Genomic DNA, 18,409 nt, shown 5'->3' with positions numbered 1-18,409 from the left:
GCTGTGGTAACTGTGTGTGGCTTCCACCAAATCCACTCAGGGTTCTCATTTACAGCAGCCAGACCCTCCCCAAATACTGCTGGAGTCACACACCAGAAGTATTTGCTTTACACCAGTGCCTGCTTCCCAGTATCCCCACCAAAACAACCTCCAGTATAAAGCATCATAGTCTCATTCTCCATGAAAGAAAAAGCGTTCCTTAGTCTAATCAGCTCTCAGCTGTTGCAAACCAGAGAAATCCCTCTGAAGCCAGGGGAGATGAGTGACCTCACACCACCTCCACCTCCACTGGAAGACCCCACACTGAGCACTGCCCTGCCTCTGATTACCTGCTGCCCCACAGCTGGAGCATCCTGCTGGGGTTTTTTTGTTTGGTTTTGTTTTGCTCGTGGTTTTTTTTGTTTGGATCTAGTTTGGTTTTGTAAAGATAGTGTTCCTCTTTTCCATCCTCATGCCTGAAGAGATTAAAAATTTCTCAGCTAGGTGCAAAACACACTGATCTGCTTAATGTTTGTGCCAGCTCCATCCTACCAAGATCCATGCAAAGCATGTGGGAAGGAGAAAGCTCTAGTGGAGAAATGAGCAACTTCCATATTGATTGAATGTGTCTCACAATCCTTAAAGAGATTGCTCATCACTTTGCTTGTACTTGAACACCCAGATCCTTTAAAACTTCCACAATCTGGATTTATATGTGTCCTGATTACGTTCTCAAGTTCTGAGAAAGAAACCTACAGTTTGATGAATTTTAGCTCAACTTGAAGCTTTCAAGAGGTTTGATGCATTATCAGTGCCTTGATCTCCTCTGTCTTTGATGCCAGTAGGAGGCAGAAAGGTTTAAGTAGCCATAGGTACTTGATTTCTGCAGAGCATGCCCCACTAATGTGCCCATCTCACAGGCAGAGCAGTGAAACTCGATTACCATCTGTGCACATTGCTTTAGGAATGTGGGGTGGAAGTGCCTTTGATCAAAAATGCAGTCAGAGTAAGATTTTCAAAATATTCAATTCCCACTGAAATCCAAACTCTACCCACTAGCTTTAAAGAAAATAGATTTAGGCCAGAACTGAACACCTTTGAAAATCCAAACCTGAAGTAGAGGAACCCCATTGGTCACCACTCCCTAAAGGAAAAAGATGCAGGTAAACCAGGTCTGACTGAATGTGGAACTACTGGAATTTACCTAAAACCATGCTTGAATCTTTGCTGATATCCAACAGTTTGTTTTCAACTAATTTGTGAATTTTCCTTACTTCCCAAACCATGAGTTCTGGGAGCAGCTGGGAGTTGGACTGTCATAAGTGTTGTTTCCATAGCATTTCCAGTCTGACTGGAAGCCAAAAACATTAGAAAGCTCATGAGACAACCTGTTTTCAAGAGTTCTCAAGCAAATTTTGGCTGATCCACTGTGTTTTGATGACTTCAGAAAAGCATCCAAACTGAGGCATATCTCATAGCCAGGCTAGGACCAAACCCTGGAGAAATTTGACTGCAACAAGATGTGATTTGAGAAAGAAAAGGATGGCTAAAGATTTTCTGTGGTTTATTAGAAGCACTTAAAGGCAGGCAGAACAGAGAATAATAAAAACAAAGAGATCCTGAAATATAAGATCGACCAGTTGTTTTCCAGTTCAAGCATTCAAACACTGCTAAAATCGACCCCTTGCAACATAGATTGCTTTGGGCAAAATTAATTTAGGTAGGGTTTGAAGATGGGGAACTGTGTACTGGGATCTCTATTCTGGACAGGATATGTTTCTATATGCAAGAGAAGAAGAATTTTTCCCATTTTACCCCAGGAAAGGGTGGACTCCAAGTTCCTGACATGATACCTATAGCACAGAAAAAGTTTTTCTACCCATGTACTAGCAAGAGCAAAGTTGAAAATCTGCACTTGGGGCTTGTATCAGTAATTCACATTTTCATTCCAGTGACAGAGCTTTTCCTTCAACAAGTTGGATATTAGCTTGTTAGGTTTTCCTTGAGTGTTAAAACTATACAAAAATAATAATTCATTCCTCCAGAGCACTTCTAGTTAAGGTCAAGTGAAGAGAAATTCATTATGGTGAGAGCTTGCAGCTTGAGCAGCCAGGGAAGTAATGGATTTTCCTGGAGTTGGAATGATGTCCAAGGCCTGACCAGAGAGAGATGAGCTGAGAGAAAACTACAAGTTCAGCCTATCTTTGGTCATTGTGAAACCCTTCTAGTTTTTTTGTAAGCAGTTTAGAGCCCTGGCTCTTTCTCTGCAAGCCAGAGGAAAACATGGAAATGTGTTCCATTCCCACCTCACTTCATGTCATGGTCAGACACACCGAGCTCTCCTTCAGCAGCACCTCCTGAGAGCCCAGGTCCATCAGAAAGGTCAGAGGGACACTGCTGGAGAGGAGCTCCCAACAGCTTCAGCTCACTGCTCTCGCCGCTGCCTGGCCAGGGACATGTCAAGGGCTGGCAGGAGCCTGCAGCATTCAGCTCCTCCCCAAATCCCCAAAACACCTGGCCTGCAATGTGATGTGTGCCCCGCTTTTCAGACTCCCAAGACGGCTTCCTCTCCTCACAGAAGATGCCTTCTTTCAGAACAGAAAGGGCACAGCTTCAAACAGAGACCTTGCTGCATGTTCTAGGTGGAAGCAGAGCTGCCTGCTGTAGCTGGTGCCTCAATAAACAGAGGGGGAAAAGCTACAAACAAATAAAAAACTGAATGCATTCATTTACCATGCTCTTCATGAAGTACTGAGTGTATCATTTTGTGTAAATCAAAGAGAAGATGAATGCTAAGTGTAATTCCAACTTCTCAGCACAGATATAACAAACTATTTCCTGGTTCCAAATCTCAACCAGCCACCATGCAAGAAAATACATATGCATGTTAGTATTTCTTGCTTGATCAGTGTCAAGATTGCTTCCATTTTTTATTTCAAAATAAACTAAGAAAATGCATTTTTAAAATTCACTGCCAAGCACAGATTCAGTTAGAAGATCAAACTCCCAATTGATTGCATCCTTCACGGTCGCTGCAGCAAATCCAGGGTACCAGCTGTGTTCCTCACCCTCTCAGAAAGCAGACACGGTAAATTACCAGATCTTTAGTTTTATTAGCTGCACCACAGGTCCCAAAGAGACCTTGGAGCAGTTTGTTTTTCTTCCTGCTGTATATAATGCCCCTGGCTTCTGCTGTATGTGCTACTTCACTCTGCATTTGAATTTCCTATTTTAAGTTCAGAAATGTGGCACTCATTCCCCCAAATGGACTTCAGAGCTCACAAAACAGGCCAGTCCTTGCCCATAAATATATTGATTTTAAGAGCACACTTGTATTTAGGATGAGCACTTTGGCTTTGGAGCAATATTCCCTGCTAATGTCTCATGACCCAAGTAGTGACAGGAATTTTTCTCAGCCGAGTATGTGGTTACTCATCACAAGGTGTAGCTGCAAATTTCACACAGCAGGACTCCTTTGTCAAAACAATCCTCTGCTGCAGAAGTCTCTTCTGTGGGAACTCCACAGGGCTCTGAGTACTCTGACACTTCAATCAAATTCTCTCAGCTCACAACTCATTTTCAGCTCTCTGTGCTGAGCAGATTTGCTCTGGAATGGCACAAGGAGAAGGTTCCTCACTGCTCCAGCAGCTCTCATGGTCTGCTGCTCTCAATTCCCCATCAATGCACTCCATGGAAAGCAGTAAGGAGATCAGTACAGATCCAAAGCCAGCTTGGAAAATATTTCAAAGAAATAATTCGACATTTTGCCTGAGCCTACTTGCTTTTCTTCAAATATAAAATGTATACATAAAGTGTATTCAGTGATTTGTAACCTGTGTGAAAGAGTTACTGAGAAAATGTACTTCCAGCATGAAATCAAGGTAATTCCTCAGTTTCACAAAGAGTTTCTTTCCAATCTATACTTTCTTTACTCCCTCCTGTTATCAGGTCCTAAACTGGATAAACGAATTACATGTTTCTCAATTTTATTTAAAGTTATATTTAATACCATGTCAAACTAGAGTCTGGCTGCCACCAGACTGCTTAAAGCCCTGGAAAATCCTCTCTCAATCCATCTAATTGAGTCTCCCTTTTCTTGTCCCTGCAGATCAGAGGTGTTTCCAGTACAGTTTTTTACTTTGCAAACTGATTGAAGCAGCATAAATAATGAGAGTGCAGTTGCCAGTTCTGCTACTTGCTACAGAGCCATGGTTGTAGACAAAAGCCACTCTGAAACAGAGACTGATTGAATTTAGTCCTGAAGACTTATTTTTTGCTTTTGATTTTTAGATACAGAAGGAACTATCTATATTAACTATATGAACTATATATATGAACTATATATAACTATATATATATATATGTTCTTTTTACAAGGAAAAAAGTCTTTAATCTCATAGGTATATGCAGGATTGTAGCAGAATAAGGTTAGAAACATAGATTAATACTTGGAAGATGTATTCCAACAAGTTTCTTTTGGAGAGGAGAGATTACTGGAAGTAACAGTGAGATGTTGTTTTAGTTTATTTCAACAGGAGAATGTGGAGAACAACGAAGAGGAAAGGGACCCTAACTCTGCCCATGAAAACAACCTGTATAATTGTGTGATTTTAAAAGAAAGTATAGTTGATTCAGATACCAGAAGACCACATACCGTATTTTCAGGGTGAAAGTGAATAAAATTCACTTTCATTTTTCAATGCTTTTTTTAAAAAAAATATGTTACCACAAAATAGATGAAAGTTACATCAGACACAGAGATTTTCTTGTAATCACTGGAGAAATTTTTATACAAGAAGGCAATACAGCAACTGTTACATGGATTAAGGTGGAGAAAATCCCAATGAAAATTGACCAAGAACAAGGAAATTGAGATAAAAACACCTGATTGTTTTAGAAGAAATGGCTCATTACAAATATAATTTCTGAAAACTCATTGAGTTATCAAATTGCTTCAGGGATGGCAATGGATATTTCTTTATTTGAAAACACTTTAGGCACTTGTGAGGCATAATTATTAAACAACAACCAGCACAAATTAATCTAATTATCAGGTTGTCTAGCAGCGCAGTGACACATGGAGTTCAAATGAATAAGATTTTTTTTTTTCCAGATGAATTTACATGATGAGTGGCATGGTCACTGCAAAAGTAAGAGTTCTTTAAATATATATGAAGTGTGGCACTTCACCTGAAGTCACAGTTTATAACCCAAGGCTGAAAATCATATAATATTAAGTCCTTTGGCATCTTCTATCAGTATCTTTCCTTTCTTTGTTACTACTTTAGTCAAGCTGGATTCTTAATGTAGTATTTTACAATAGCTGGGCAATTAGAGACAGGTAATAAAGTAGATTAATTTAGTAACAAGGATTTTTCGATTTTAAGCATTGATTATTCAGCACTATCATTAGCAAGCACTTCTTTTTCCTCACTAAAAAGATCATGCAACTCACTGTGTTAAACATAATTTTGTTTCAGTTATTCAATTAATGTCTGCACATATGCAAAGATTAGAACTTCAGACTAATCCACTTAACTGTAAAATTTTCCTTTTTTCATCCATCACTTTAGCAAAATAAGAATCCATACATATCCTGTGTCTTCTAAGTAAAATAAATGTATTTGAACCAGGAAAGTTAATTCAGTTACTGGAACTCAGTCTTCATTCACATTTAGTGATAAACAACATCAGAGCAAACAACTCTGTCCTTGAAGCCATCCATATTGCCCTTCAATACTCCTACCATCCTTCAGACACAGCCCAGAGCCTCTAGAACCAACAAAGGCAAATATGTGCAGGTGGGATCACTCCTTACCTGAGTGAGCACAATCTCCTGGAGCATCCAGGGTGTTTATTACACACACAGGGTGTTTATTGCACACACACAGGGTGTTTATTGCACATCCAGGGTGTTTATTACACATCCAGGGTGTTTATTACACACATTCAGGGTGTTTATTGCACATCCAGGGTGTTTATTCCACATCCAGGGTGTTTATTACACACACAGGGTGTTTATTGCACATCCAGGGTGTTTATTGCACATCCAGGGTGTTTATTACACACACAGGGTGTTTATTGCACATCCAGGGTGTTTATTACACACACAGGACGTTTACTGCACATCCAGGGTGTTTATTATACATTCAGGGTGTTTATTACACACACAGGGTGTTTATTGCACATCCAGGGTGTTTATTGCACACATCCAGGGTGTTTATTACACACACAGGGTGTTTATTGCACATCCAGGGTGTTTATTACACACACAGGGTGTTTATTGCACACACAGGGTGTTTATTGCACATCCAGGGTGTTTATTACACACACAGGGTGTTTATTGCACATCCAGGGTGTTTATTACACACACAGGGTGTTTATTGCACATCCAGGGTGTTTATTGCACATCCAGGGTGTTTATTACACACACAGGGTGTTTATTACACACACAGGGTGTTTATTGCACATCCAGGGTGTTTATTACACACACAGGATGTTTACTACACATCCAGGGTGTTTATTATACATTCAGGGTGTTTATTGCACACATTCAGGGTGTTTATTGCACATCCAGGGTGTTTATTACACACACAGGGTGTTTATTACACACACAGGATGTTTACTACACATCCAGGGTGTTTATTATACATTCAGGGTGTTTATTACACACATCCAGGGTGTTTATTCCACATCCAGGGTGTTTATTACACACACAGGGTGTTTATTGCACATCCAGGGTGTTTATTACACACACAGGGTGTTTATTGCACACACAGGGTGTTTATTGCACATCCAGGGTGTTTATTACACACATCCAGGGTGTTTATTACACACATTCAGGGTGTTTATTACACACACAGGATGTTTACTGCACACACAGGGTGTTTATTGCACATCCAGGGTGTTTATTGCACACATCCAGGGTGTTTATTACACACACAGGGTGTTTATTGCACATCCAGGGTGTTTATTACACACATAGGGTGTTTATTGCACACACAGGGTGTTTATTGCACATCCAGGGTGTTTATTACACACACAGGGTGTTTGTTACACAGCACAGCAGCCCCTCGCTCAGTGGCTGTAGGGAGAACCACACAACAAGGAGCAGGGATGGACAAATACTTGAGACCACCTGCAGATCTTGGAAGATTAAAGCTCATCCAGGCTTGATTCTCCAATGCTGTCTATCACTCCTCACCTTCCAGAGGCAGATGATTCAGATTTGCATTTTAGGATCATTTATTAAGAATTTGTTTTATGGTTCAAACATGTCTACTTAAAATCTGAAGGCAGGAGAGCTTGCCCTAAAATCTAGGAGTTTTTTCCTTCATGAGAAACAGTGCAAAACTCAGGGTAGCCTCTTTGAAAAGATGAAATTAACCACATTCACATTCCACAAACTGATATTGAAAGCCTTTAATTTGAAGTTCTCCTTAAGAAATTATCCTTTACTGATAGTGGAAGCCCATTTGTGAGTAAATAACTCTTTCCCAGTTTCTCCTGTAGAACTCAAGCATTAATAGTTCTTCAGCATATCTTTTATATAATGAGCATATACATTTTTTCTGTGTAAGTTCTACACTTATTTTCATGAACACAGATGAGGTAAGATGAGATTGAGAAACAAATGAAAGACGGAGAAAATAAGCTATTGGTACAAAGCCTCTACGCAGCCTTCATTTCCTTTTAATTTTCTATGGGTACAATAGCTGCATCCTCTGTTTGTGTTTTTCTCTGCTTTCCACTCCCACTTTATCACATTCTGCACAATAATGTGAGAGTTTCTGTCTTAACTGTGCTCTGAGACAGCTGACAGCATGGCAAGTAAATTCCAAAATGGAATGGGTTTGAATATTGGAACATGAGATGATTTCGAAAGAAAGAAATAGGATTAATTTTCTTCTCCCTTCTGACCATTGTTTGTTTTTCACTGCCAGCCTTGGGGTGAGGCTTCAGAATGGAAAATCCCCAGTTCATGTGATGATCCATTTTTCCACTCTTTCCCTTGTTTGTCAAAGCCCTGAGTGTTTTGCAGCATTATGTCTCTTTTATTTAAGATCTAGGATGCTCTTAAGTAAGACAGATAGTCTGTTTTCAATGCTGTGGCATGTGCCTGTTTATGAATAATGAGTATGACAGACAGACTGATTAATAGGCATTTTCTATGTGGGAAGAGGCTGGAAAGGAGGACATTGTGTGGAATAATTATTAATGAAGTACAGTCAGCACCATGCAATGGATAAGGACTGTGCAGGGAAGAAAGGGGAGAACATAAAGGGAAAACAGCCCAAAATCTCCAGAAAGACTGGAAAGTAGGTGGTCAAGGAGAACAGCACAAAAGAGGAATAGCATGAATGGAAGGCAGTGAAAAGTGAGCCAGAGTCACATAAACTTAATTCATGAGCACAAAGAGCCTCTCTTTGATTCTCTAATGCAGGTAAATGACAAAGATGATCACAGCAGTACCTCACTGGCAAAATTGTAATTTATACTTTATCCTGACTGAATTAATGAGCACACAGAGTCAGCATCAGTAGAGCCACAGCCTGAGTCTCATACTTAAATCTGCCACTCAAACATTAAATCACAGTTCTCAGATTAAAGATCTGCCAAAGTGAGCACCTGCTGGCATTTCCCCACTGCCAGTATCAGCATCTCACAGCACCTGCCAAAAAGTGCCAGGCTGAGCTACTCTGTCTCAGCCAGACCATACAGCAACTCCAGTAACTGCAGCTAGAGAACAGATATCTGCAGCTTACCAGCAGCAACCTTTCCTATCGATTTAGCCATTCCTGACAAAGAAAATGTAAGCATTTTTCAGGATTCAAAATAACCCTAAGAGTGTGCAGTAGTTCATCTCTAGTGACAAACAGTTGTCATGGCTGTGTTTTAGCCATTCATTAACAGCTTCTAAAAAGAGGAGAGGAGACTCGAGGAGACTCGAGGAGAGGAGAGGAGACTCGAGGAGAGGAGAGGAGACTCGAGGAGAGGAGAGGAGAGGAGACTCGAGGAGACTCGAGGAGAGGAGAGGAGAGGAGAGGAGAGGAGAGGAGAGGAGAGGAGAGGAGAGGAGAGGAGAGGAGAGGAGAGGAGAGGAGAGGAGAGGAGAGGAGAGGAGAGGAGAGGAGAGGAGAGGAGAGGAGAGGAGAGGAGAGGAGAGGAGAGGAGAGGAGAGGAGAGGAGAGGAGAGGAGAGGAGAGGAGAGGAGAGGAGAGGAGAGGAGAGGAGAGGAGAGGAGAGGAGAAGCTTTTCTGTAGCTTTTCAGAAGTAGAAGAAATAACATTGGTATATTTTTATTTTAAAAATGAGAAGTTGTTCTGTATGTCCATGTCCATGAACAACCATCCATGGCTAATATTGTTCATCACTGATCTTTATTAACCAGTAGTATTTTCACCCTCTAAAAGAGGTGTCAATTAATCTGAAAATAGGGTTATGCAATAACCTCATTTTAAACAATTTTCTCTTTTTTTCTCCCGAAATAATAACTTTTCTGTGAAACACTAGAATCCCCTGTGAATGCCCAGTGTCAAGCAGAGACTCAGAACCAGCATGAGACCTTCAGTTCCTATTCCCAGTCACAGAGAATTTTAAAGTCCCTTCTCTATTGTTATCTCATAGGAAAATAGCAGATTTTTTTCCCCTGTTACCCCACTTAGTCATAAAAAAATGAGTATATTTGAAATCCTGCTTTACTGTGTTTTTTTCCCAAACCCTCCTCTTCCTCACTGAAGATACAATGGAGAAATATTGTAATTGTGGCTATTTGTGGTTCTTGCTGTGACCAAGAGACCCCCAGAGCTCTGTGAGAGGCTCTGAGCCCCCGGCAGCCTGGGCCAGCAGAGCCAGCACAGGGTCAGTCAGCAGTGCCAGGACACTCGGATTGCAGCTGCTGAAAGGCCATCTTTTTATTTAAAATGCATGAATACCTGGAAAGAACCTGGAAGCATGTTTACTCAGTTTAACATCTGGATCATAAATAAAAAATACCTGGAGAATGGGATTTCTTTGGGGAGTAGGGAGCTAAGTGCCTTGCCACTAACCTATTTTAGCATTTCTCTTTTGGCTGCAATTTCCATCTGGGTATCAGCAACCCTCGCTGTTTTCATGTTGAGGTAATTTCAGTGCCCAGTGCAGTTTGATCCTTTTAGATCTGATTTGTACTGGTTTGAACTGTCTTTGTCTGGTTGGATGCAGTTGGATCTGGTTTGAACTGGTTTAGTCTGGTTTTATCCACTCTGGTCCAGGTGGAATATGTTCCCTGTGTATTGATCCTCACTCTAAGGGGATCTGCAGAGCTCAGCTGGAAAGAGCTGCAGTGGATTTTGCCCATCTGTTTTCAAAGTTATTTGTTGTTCTGCTTACACTGCTCACAGGTTTTTCTGTTCCATTTCCTCTTGGTCCCCATGCCCAAACTCTAGGATTATTTTATTGAATTCAATGAATACCCGCCTCAGTGATATGTGGAGCCAGGCAAAAACCTCATTTGCAGGATGTAATTTCTGTTTCCAGTGCCCAGTCCTGTCAATCAGCTGGTCTCAGGCTTCCACAAAACTGTGTGTCATCACAGATACATTTTTCATGCTATCCTGTCTATCAGTGTGAAAGGAAAAAGAATTTTATTTCATCTACAGTGGTTCAGTATTAAATAAAAAGTTTGTTAAACCTCACTGAGATTGAGCAGGCACAGATAAGACAAAGCTTTAATTAATTTTTCAGCATCAAGTCTTTCTACATCAGATTTATTTTAACCCTTTACCAGGAAACAACAAAGGCAGAGGATCAAGGAGGCCACAATGCAGTGACAGACCCTACCAGTAGGTGAAATATGATAGGAGCAAAGGAAAATATTTTCCCTCCTTCTGCTAACACTCCTCCAGACCAAGTTGTTTGGTTCTTTGTGCAATAAAGGATGTTCTTCCTGAAAAATTTCTCACATTCAGCCCCAGTTTCTTGTGAAGACTTTTCCTTCCCTAGGTAAGGACCTTCTCTCCTGCAATGCACAACGCTGTTAATCTGATTTTTGGAAGATGCTCTGATATAGACAATTACAGGTCAAGTTTTCTTAGTTGGATACAGAAATTTGTCAACTTTAGGGTAGTGTGAAGTAGGCCCATGCCACCCCAGAGTGCTTCCTGGGGGTCCAGAGTCGGAATGGAAGAGGAATAAAATGGCATCCACAGAGACCCATAAAATGCTCACTCCTCAAGTCATTCCCCAGCACCTGAATGAGCTGTTTCAGCACATGAGGCTCGAGTGCTTGTGAGCTGGATATGAACAGAACCTGCTCCTGATGTTTCTGCCCACTTTGGATCACTCCTTTCCTCCCCTTTTTCTTTTTTGCCATACATTTCATCATGTATATAAAGTGAAACAATTAAATTTAGTTGTTTAAAGGGCAAAAAGCTTAAAACCCCATTGATTTGATGCTGTTTTAGTTTATTTGTAAGAACAAATTCCTGTCTGTGAGAAAGGGGTATGTGGATAAAGATGATGGCATGTTCTTTGCAAGAGCACAGCCTGCTCAGAAATGTGGAGTATTCGCTGTTTGTATTTCATGTGTATATCAAAATCATAAAGTAATTCCCTTCTAGACTTTTTTACCATTTCTTATAATTCTGCCCATTTCAATTTATATCATTGTCCTATAAAATGTAAAATCTTCTGAAAATTGCTTGGAAAGGGACCATATTACAAATAAAAACATCACAAAACAAGATGAGCTGTATTTCTTTTTAACAACTCATCATCAATTCTCTCAAGAGAATATTTGTGTCTCTGGAAAGAAAACCACTTCAGCTGAAATAATTCCTCAGATTTTTAATTAGTACATTCCTCTTCAGGAGTCGTCTTTTAATTGCTAATTCCTTCACCTGCCCCTCTTTCTTAATTCTTGAAAACAATCCCCTCAGAACTTCCAGCAGTGATGTGCTTTGCTCAATGGCATTTAAAGATAAATCATAAAAGAAATAATAAAACTGACCAGCTCAGAGACTAATTTAGAATGAATATAAAATAAATCCCAGCTATTTTCAGCTCTAATTTTATTTATGCTAATGCAAACAGGAAAGAATAGACACAATATTTCCCTGCAACATAGATTCACAGAATGGTTTGGGTAGGAAGGGACTTTGGAGATCATCTGGTTCCAGCCCCTTGCCTTTGGCAGGGACACTTTCCACCAGAGCAGGTTGCTCCAAGTTCCATCCAGCCCAGCCTTGAGCACTTCCAGCTGAAGATGCCCTTGCACAGCCTGAGAAGCCAAAAGAGACCCCAGGGAGGCTCCAGCACTCTGCTGCTTTTGAGTAGCAGCTCCTGCCACAGACTGATGGGCTTTTCAGGAAGTGTTTTTTGTCGCTAATTGCTCTCTCCTCCTCAGCAGGTCCCACGAGGAAACCTTGCTGGCTCCTGGCATATCGCCTGTGACCTTTCCAGGAGCAGGGAAGTGCCTGCAAGCTCACTAGAAATGATGCTCACCTGTGATTTTCGGAGGTGTAAACCTGTCATTTTAAGTTATCATTTGGGAAACCTGAGAAAATTGTTAGAACAATATGAATATTTTATGTCATACAGTGATTCCGGTTCAATACTGGAGATCTCCCAACCACTCTTCACACTGTGCCTTCAAATCTACAAGCAAAACAGTAGAGTTCTTACACACAAACATGCACATGGTGTTTGAGTAAATATTCTGCTTTGAAAGTATGAGAACTATAAGCAGCAGGAAAAGTAATTTACCTGGAGAAAATGCATATTCCTCTTTTAAACTCCTGTATAGGCTGTTTTTTGGAAGACCTAAAATTGGAAATCAACTGATTTCTTATTTCTGCACAATAGGCTGCCTGGCCTACTGCTGCTCAGTGATTATTTTCATGTGAACTTCAAGATCCTCTGCTTTATTTAAAAGTACATATTTTATTCTCTCCTTCATGCAGGAGTTTTCTTTTTTCTCAGCAGTAATTCCATTTGTCTGGGTACCAGTATCACTAAACCCAAACAAGGCTGTTTATTCTCCTGCAATTTGAGTCACAAGAAGAATAAACCCAGACACCAAAGTGTCTCTGAGCACTGCCAGAGCAGCAACTCGAGGTATTGTGAACACTCACACAGGTTCTAAGATAAAAATCAGAAACCCTCCAAATCTCTACTCATAGACACAAGCCTGAGCAATCTAATCTCCACATCTGCATTTGGTGTTACTGTAAGTACTAACTGCTCAGTTTCATTCTTTATACTTTTGTTTATAGTTTGAAAATATTTTTCTACTATATTTCATTTAAAAAAATTATATTTTTCATGAGGACAGTGATTGGACAAGGTTTTCAATTGAAAGAGTATAGATTTAGATCAGATATTAAGAAAAACTTATTCCCTGAGAGGGTGCTGAGGCCCTGGCAGAGGGTGTCCAGAGGAGCTGTGGCTGCCCCACCCTGGAAATGTCCAAGGCCAGGTTGGACAGGGCTTGGATCAACCTGGGACAGTGGAAGGTGTCCCTGCCCATGGCAGGGGGGTGGATCTGGATGATTTTTGAAGGTTTCTTCTAACCTAAACCACTCTATGATTCTGTGATTCTAGGGAGGAGCACATCGTCAGGCTTCTACTCCAGGACACATCACCTTGTTGTAGGACGAGGAAAACTTCACTGACTCCACCAATTTTCATCTGAAGCACAGAATCACATATCAGGAAATCTGGATCATCAGCCTGATTTAATGGTATAGAAGGACTAAAGCAGAGTGATTCATCACAGGGACTGATTCCCAGGGCTGTGCTGTGTGAAAGGCTCGGCTGGATATGCGCCAGAAGAGAGAGGGAGATAAAAATAGTAGACATATTCAGCAAGCATCCTTTTATTTTTTAAGTCACCAATAAACAAAATAAATATTTATGCTAAAATAATGTTTTAACAGCTTCTAGAAAACGAGAAAATCCCAGTGTTGGGTAACAGCTGACTGCTTCAAATCTAACACAGCTGATCAAGCAGAGTTGATGAAATTGAGGAAAACTGTGAACACTGGTCTCAAAGTCACACACACATATGCAAGTACTAAAAAAAAATAAGGTCTGTGGAGGAGAATTTCTGACAAAGAAATTTTGATTTTGAGAGGGTAGAAAAAGAAATGACTACTTAAAACTTCTCCTTCCTGCAAAGAGGTGACAGCAAATCAAGTGCCTGGGTGATGAAAATTTTGCTGTAGATGTAAGGGATGAGTGGAAGGATTAGAGTCCCCAGCTGCCTGGTTTTGCTGGTAACTGCAGATGGAATTTGGTCCTGGTCTCAGGAACCTTTGGTGATTCAGGGTGGGCAGGAACTGCCTCTGGCAATGGATTAGTGAGGATTAGAGACATGACCAAGAGCAGTGGGTGAGGTTGAAGCGGGGTGGACGAGGGTGAGACTTGATCTCAGGGCACAGATCTTCAAGTCTGGCTGCAACAGTGAAACAGCTCCTCACATCTTGAAAACTGTGAATTTTTAACTCTTCTTCAGGCTCTGCACTCCCAAGAAGTCGGCAACATTGGTAGCACCCAACATTTTCATATATCACAACTAAGGAATTAACCCTACTTAGTAAAAGATATTTTAAAAAAAATTATCTTTTTCTTCTACTTCTGCTTGACATGCAGTCAAATAGCTCAATGTCTAATAAAATAGAAGCTCTATAACTTCATATAGTTGAAAGATCTAAAAGAAAAATAATTAAAAAGTGTATCAGCACAGATTTTTAGTAGCCTTGCTTTTGAAAGTAAAGCTTTTACATTAATTAGTGTCTCCACATGCTTACAGACTGGGAGATGTCCCAGAAAAGAGTTTCTAGGGATTGGAAGCCTCTGGCAGACTTCAGCAAAATATAATAGGTCAGAGTAGAAAAGGCCATTAATACTCTTCCCATCCCATTGTGAAAAGAAAAATGACTTCTGTAAATGAATATTAAATCAAGACCCTAAGCAAGGGAAAAATTACATTACCTTCTGATTTCAAATCTTTATAAACAGCAGAGAAAGAAGGATGGCCAACATCTTTGGCTCAGAGGCATCTCATTCCCTTTCAAACCTTCAAATTTGCATTTTCCCAGATTTGCAGGGTCCCTTGCACTTCAGTGGCATCTGCAGAGCAAGTGAACCTGGGAGCTGACATACAATAAATTCCATCTGAATATGAGGAAAAACCTCTTTATGTTGTGACAGAGCACTAGAAGAGACTGAGCAGAAGGATTGTGGAGTTTGCTTCCCTGGAGATACTCTGAAGTGACCCTGGGCACCGGTGGCAGGTGTCAGGGTTAGGGTTAGCTGCTTTAGCACTGGGGGTGGGCTGGATGCTCTCCAGGGGCCCCTTCCAGCTCCTCCTGGGATTAAGGGGTTTAAGAAGCTGCCAGGATCAGGACACAGAGCACATGGGGGCAGTAGGTTTTATTGCTGTTTCCCAAGTATTTCTTTTCAAAGTCTGTGGTGACCATTCTGCTATAGCAGAGGTTCTGTAGATATTAATGTATCTTCCTTACAGTGGAGAGAATACGGTTTTCTATTGCTGAAACCACACTGATTGCATATTAAAGCCACTAGTGTTTAATATTTCATTTGAAAATTTCTAAGCTGTAGAAACTACCTAGCAAGGGTCCCCTTATATTCAAGACATGGCTCTACTAAAAAAATTTAAAAAAAAAATGGTGTTAGTCCAGAGGGCATTTTGAACCTGCGGTTCAATTGAAGTGGATTTTTGGCCATATTTTTATGAAGACCTACAATACTGGCTTGTTACCATCCACCATGCCTCATGTGGAAATAAAAATCAGAAAATGATCAAGTACATGGAGACTAATCATCAAGTGAAAGGAAAATGATAACTAGACAAACCAAAGTGCTCTGGGGCAGGACAAGATAAACATTTGTTCCCAGGGAGATGACAAGTTGTACTTTGCTTGGCAGCTAGGAAAAACACCAATATACACCAGAGGAAAGAGCCCAATTAAAGCAATTAAAGAAATACCAATCAGGAGTTGACCAAGTTGAAAGCTTTTCAAAATGCAAACAGTTACGTTCATGATTGATGACATTCCTGCGTGCTGGGGTATTTCATACATTTTCTCTCCTGATACAGCTCCTGTTTGATCAGTCAGAGAATAGTATTTAGCATAAATGTTGCTGTAATGTATTTCATACTCCATTACAAGTTAGACAAGTATTTCCATAGTGAATTTGGGCAAAGAGAATAAGTTAGAATCATGTTTCTACACCTTGTACCTCTCTTGGTAATAGTTTGACAGTTTTGTTACTAAAACCATAAATCTGGTTGAATTCATCATAAAGGCAATGTGAGAAAAGCAAAACCAACTGCTCTCTTGGCTTTGAATTATTTTTAATTTAGGAGAAAGAATTACTCCCCTGCCCAGAAACAGGACTGGGTGGATTACCCCAGGATGCCTCAGGGTGATGACCTAGGTACAATCACAACGAGAAACTTCTTGAAAACTCCGCAAACTGATTTTGCAATGTTCCAGTTTTTCCTTTTGTACAGAAGCAAAACTTAGCTTGGATGGAAGTTGTTTACATCTTATTCTGGTACATTTACCATGGCACAGCCATCTGTTCCCAGCCTGCTGGCTCTAATAGTACATCAGGAAAACAGTGACCCACAGGTTCCCTGCGTCAGTCGGGGACAGAGTGGGCTCAGGCTTTGTGTGCTCCGTGTGCCATTTGAGCTTTACTGCCTTGGCAAAACTGGAAGGACACACTGTGAAAAAGCCCAGAACTGAATATCCTGCCTTGCTTCAATAAGGAAGGAAAGGGAAGTCAGTATTAAAGACTCTAAACATGCCATAAACTCAGTGGGAAAAACCTTTCTGATGATTTCCCAGGAGGTACAGAAAGGTTAATGCAATTATTCACTTATATGCTTTTATTGCAGCTTCTCGTCCTCCTCTTGACTCCACCAAACCTCTCTCTACCACAGTAAGAGCCAGCCACCAAACCTATAACAAATCCTTCACATCACACCACTGTTTTCAGAGGGATAGAGTCAGGCATCCCAAATTAGACAACAGAATGCTTAAGCACATGCTTAATTAAAACACTGAGTGTTGGGAGTAAAATATGTCTTTAAATGCTTTGTTCAATTGCACCATAAAGCAGAATGTCACTTTCTAAACCAAATTCCAGCTATCATTTTCTTCCCTACAGCCTTGTGAGCAGTCTCCAGCCAAGCTGCTACACAGGTTCCTTAAAGCACATCAGGGCTTGATTCCCTGCCAGCTGCAGCTGCTGCAGCTTGGAAAATGCCTCTGACTCACATGCCAGCCCCCAAATAGATTTTCCTGCCCCAGGGCCCTCTTCCACTAACAAACATAAATTACAGGATTTGCCTTTAGATTTAAATTTTTCTTATCAGCCTTAAGGAACTGTAGAAACATCTAAAATTTCAGTTTTGGAGTAATCATTGTCAACATGGAGGTTGTTGTGCCATGCACAAACATCGTGCCATGAAATTTGCAAAGTTAAACAGTGCAATTTTTATTACAAATTTATATCTCTAATTTTTTTGTAAGTTTCCCTTAAAGCACCAGCCCTTCTTCAGATTAGTTGGGTTTTTTAACCAGCTCAGAGTACCAGTGGATAGTCCTGTGCCCCAGTACTAGGGAAAGGGAGGAGTAAAGTGTCCAATATTCAACAGTTTATTGAATATTCAAATATTAATATTAAAATATAAATATTATAATATAATTAATATAATATAAATATTATAATACAAACATAAAATGAACATTAAAAGAATATTCAATATTCTTTTTCCCTTGAAAGAGCAATTTTCTGTTTCAAAATAACCACTCTGCCCTATCCTTCTGCTTGACAAGCCTTCTGAAGCCTCAGCATGAGCAGCCTGAGAAGCACAGCTACATCCTCTGTCCTCTACACACGGCACAGGTACTGCCCAGGTGTGCTTCAACAACAATTCCCAAGGCAACTTGCAATATTTCCTTGAATATGCTACACACAGCTTTTAAGGATTTCCATTAAGCTCATCTTGCCAGAAACAATCTACAAAACACCAGTCACACACAGGGAAAAAAACCAGAATCAACATAAATATATTGCAGAAAGCATTATACTGCAAAATGCTTTTTAATATTTTGAACCAGAAGTTTTAAAAGGGGAAAAGAAACCCCACGAAATGAACAGCAGGAAAAAAACCAAACAAACAGAAAAAAACCCCACAAAACACACACACAAAAGAATCAGAAAATGTCCTTTAGCTGTCAAAACACCTGTGATTAATTCTGGCAAGGCAGGTGTCCTGGGGAGGGCTTTGGGGTTTTGTTCTGGTTGCTGACAGCTCCATGATGATGCTTTAGGTGGTTCAGGGTAGGCTTGGGCTCAGTACTCCCCTGGATACTCAGAATGGCACAAAGCCTGGAGGCACTGACCTGCTTGC

Source organism: Pseudopodoces humilis, chromosome 17, assembly GCF_049639895.1.
Source record: "Pseudopodoces humilis isolate 2021_Gansu_Grassland_sample_001 chromosome 17, ASM4963989v1, whole genome shotgun sequence".
Lineage (NCBI taxonomy): Eukaryota > Metazoa > Chordata > Aves > Passeriformes > Paridae > Pseudopodoces > Pseudopodoces humilis.
Note: the sequence above shows the minus strand (reverse complement) of the source record.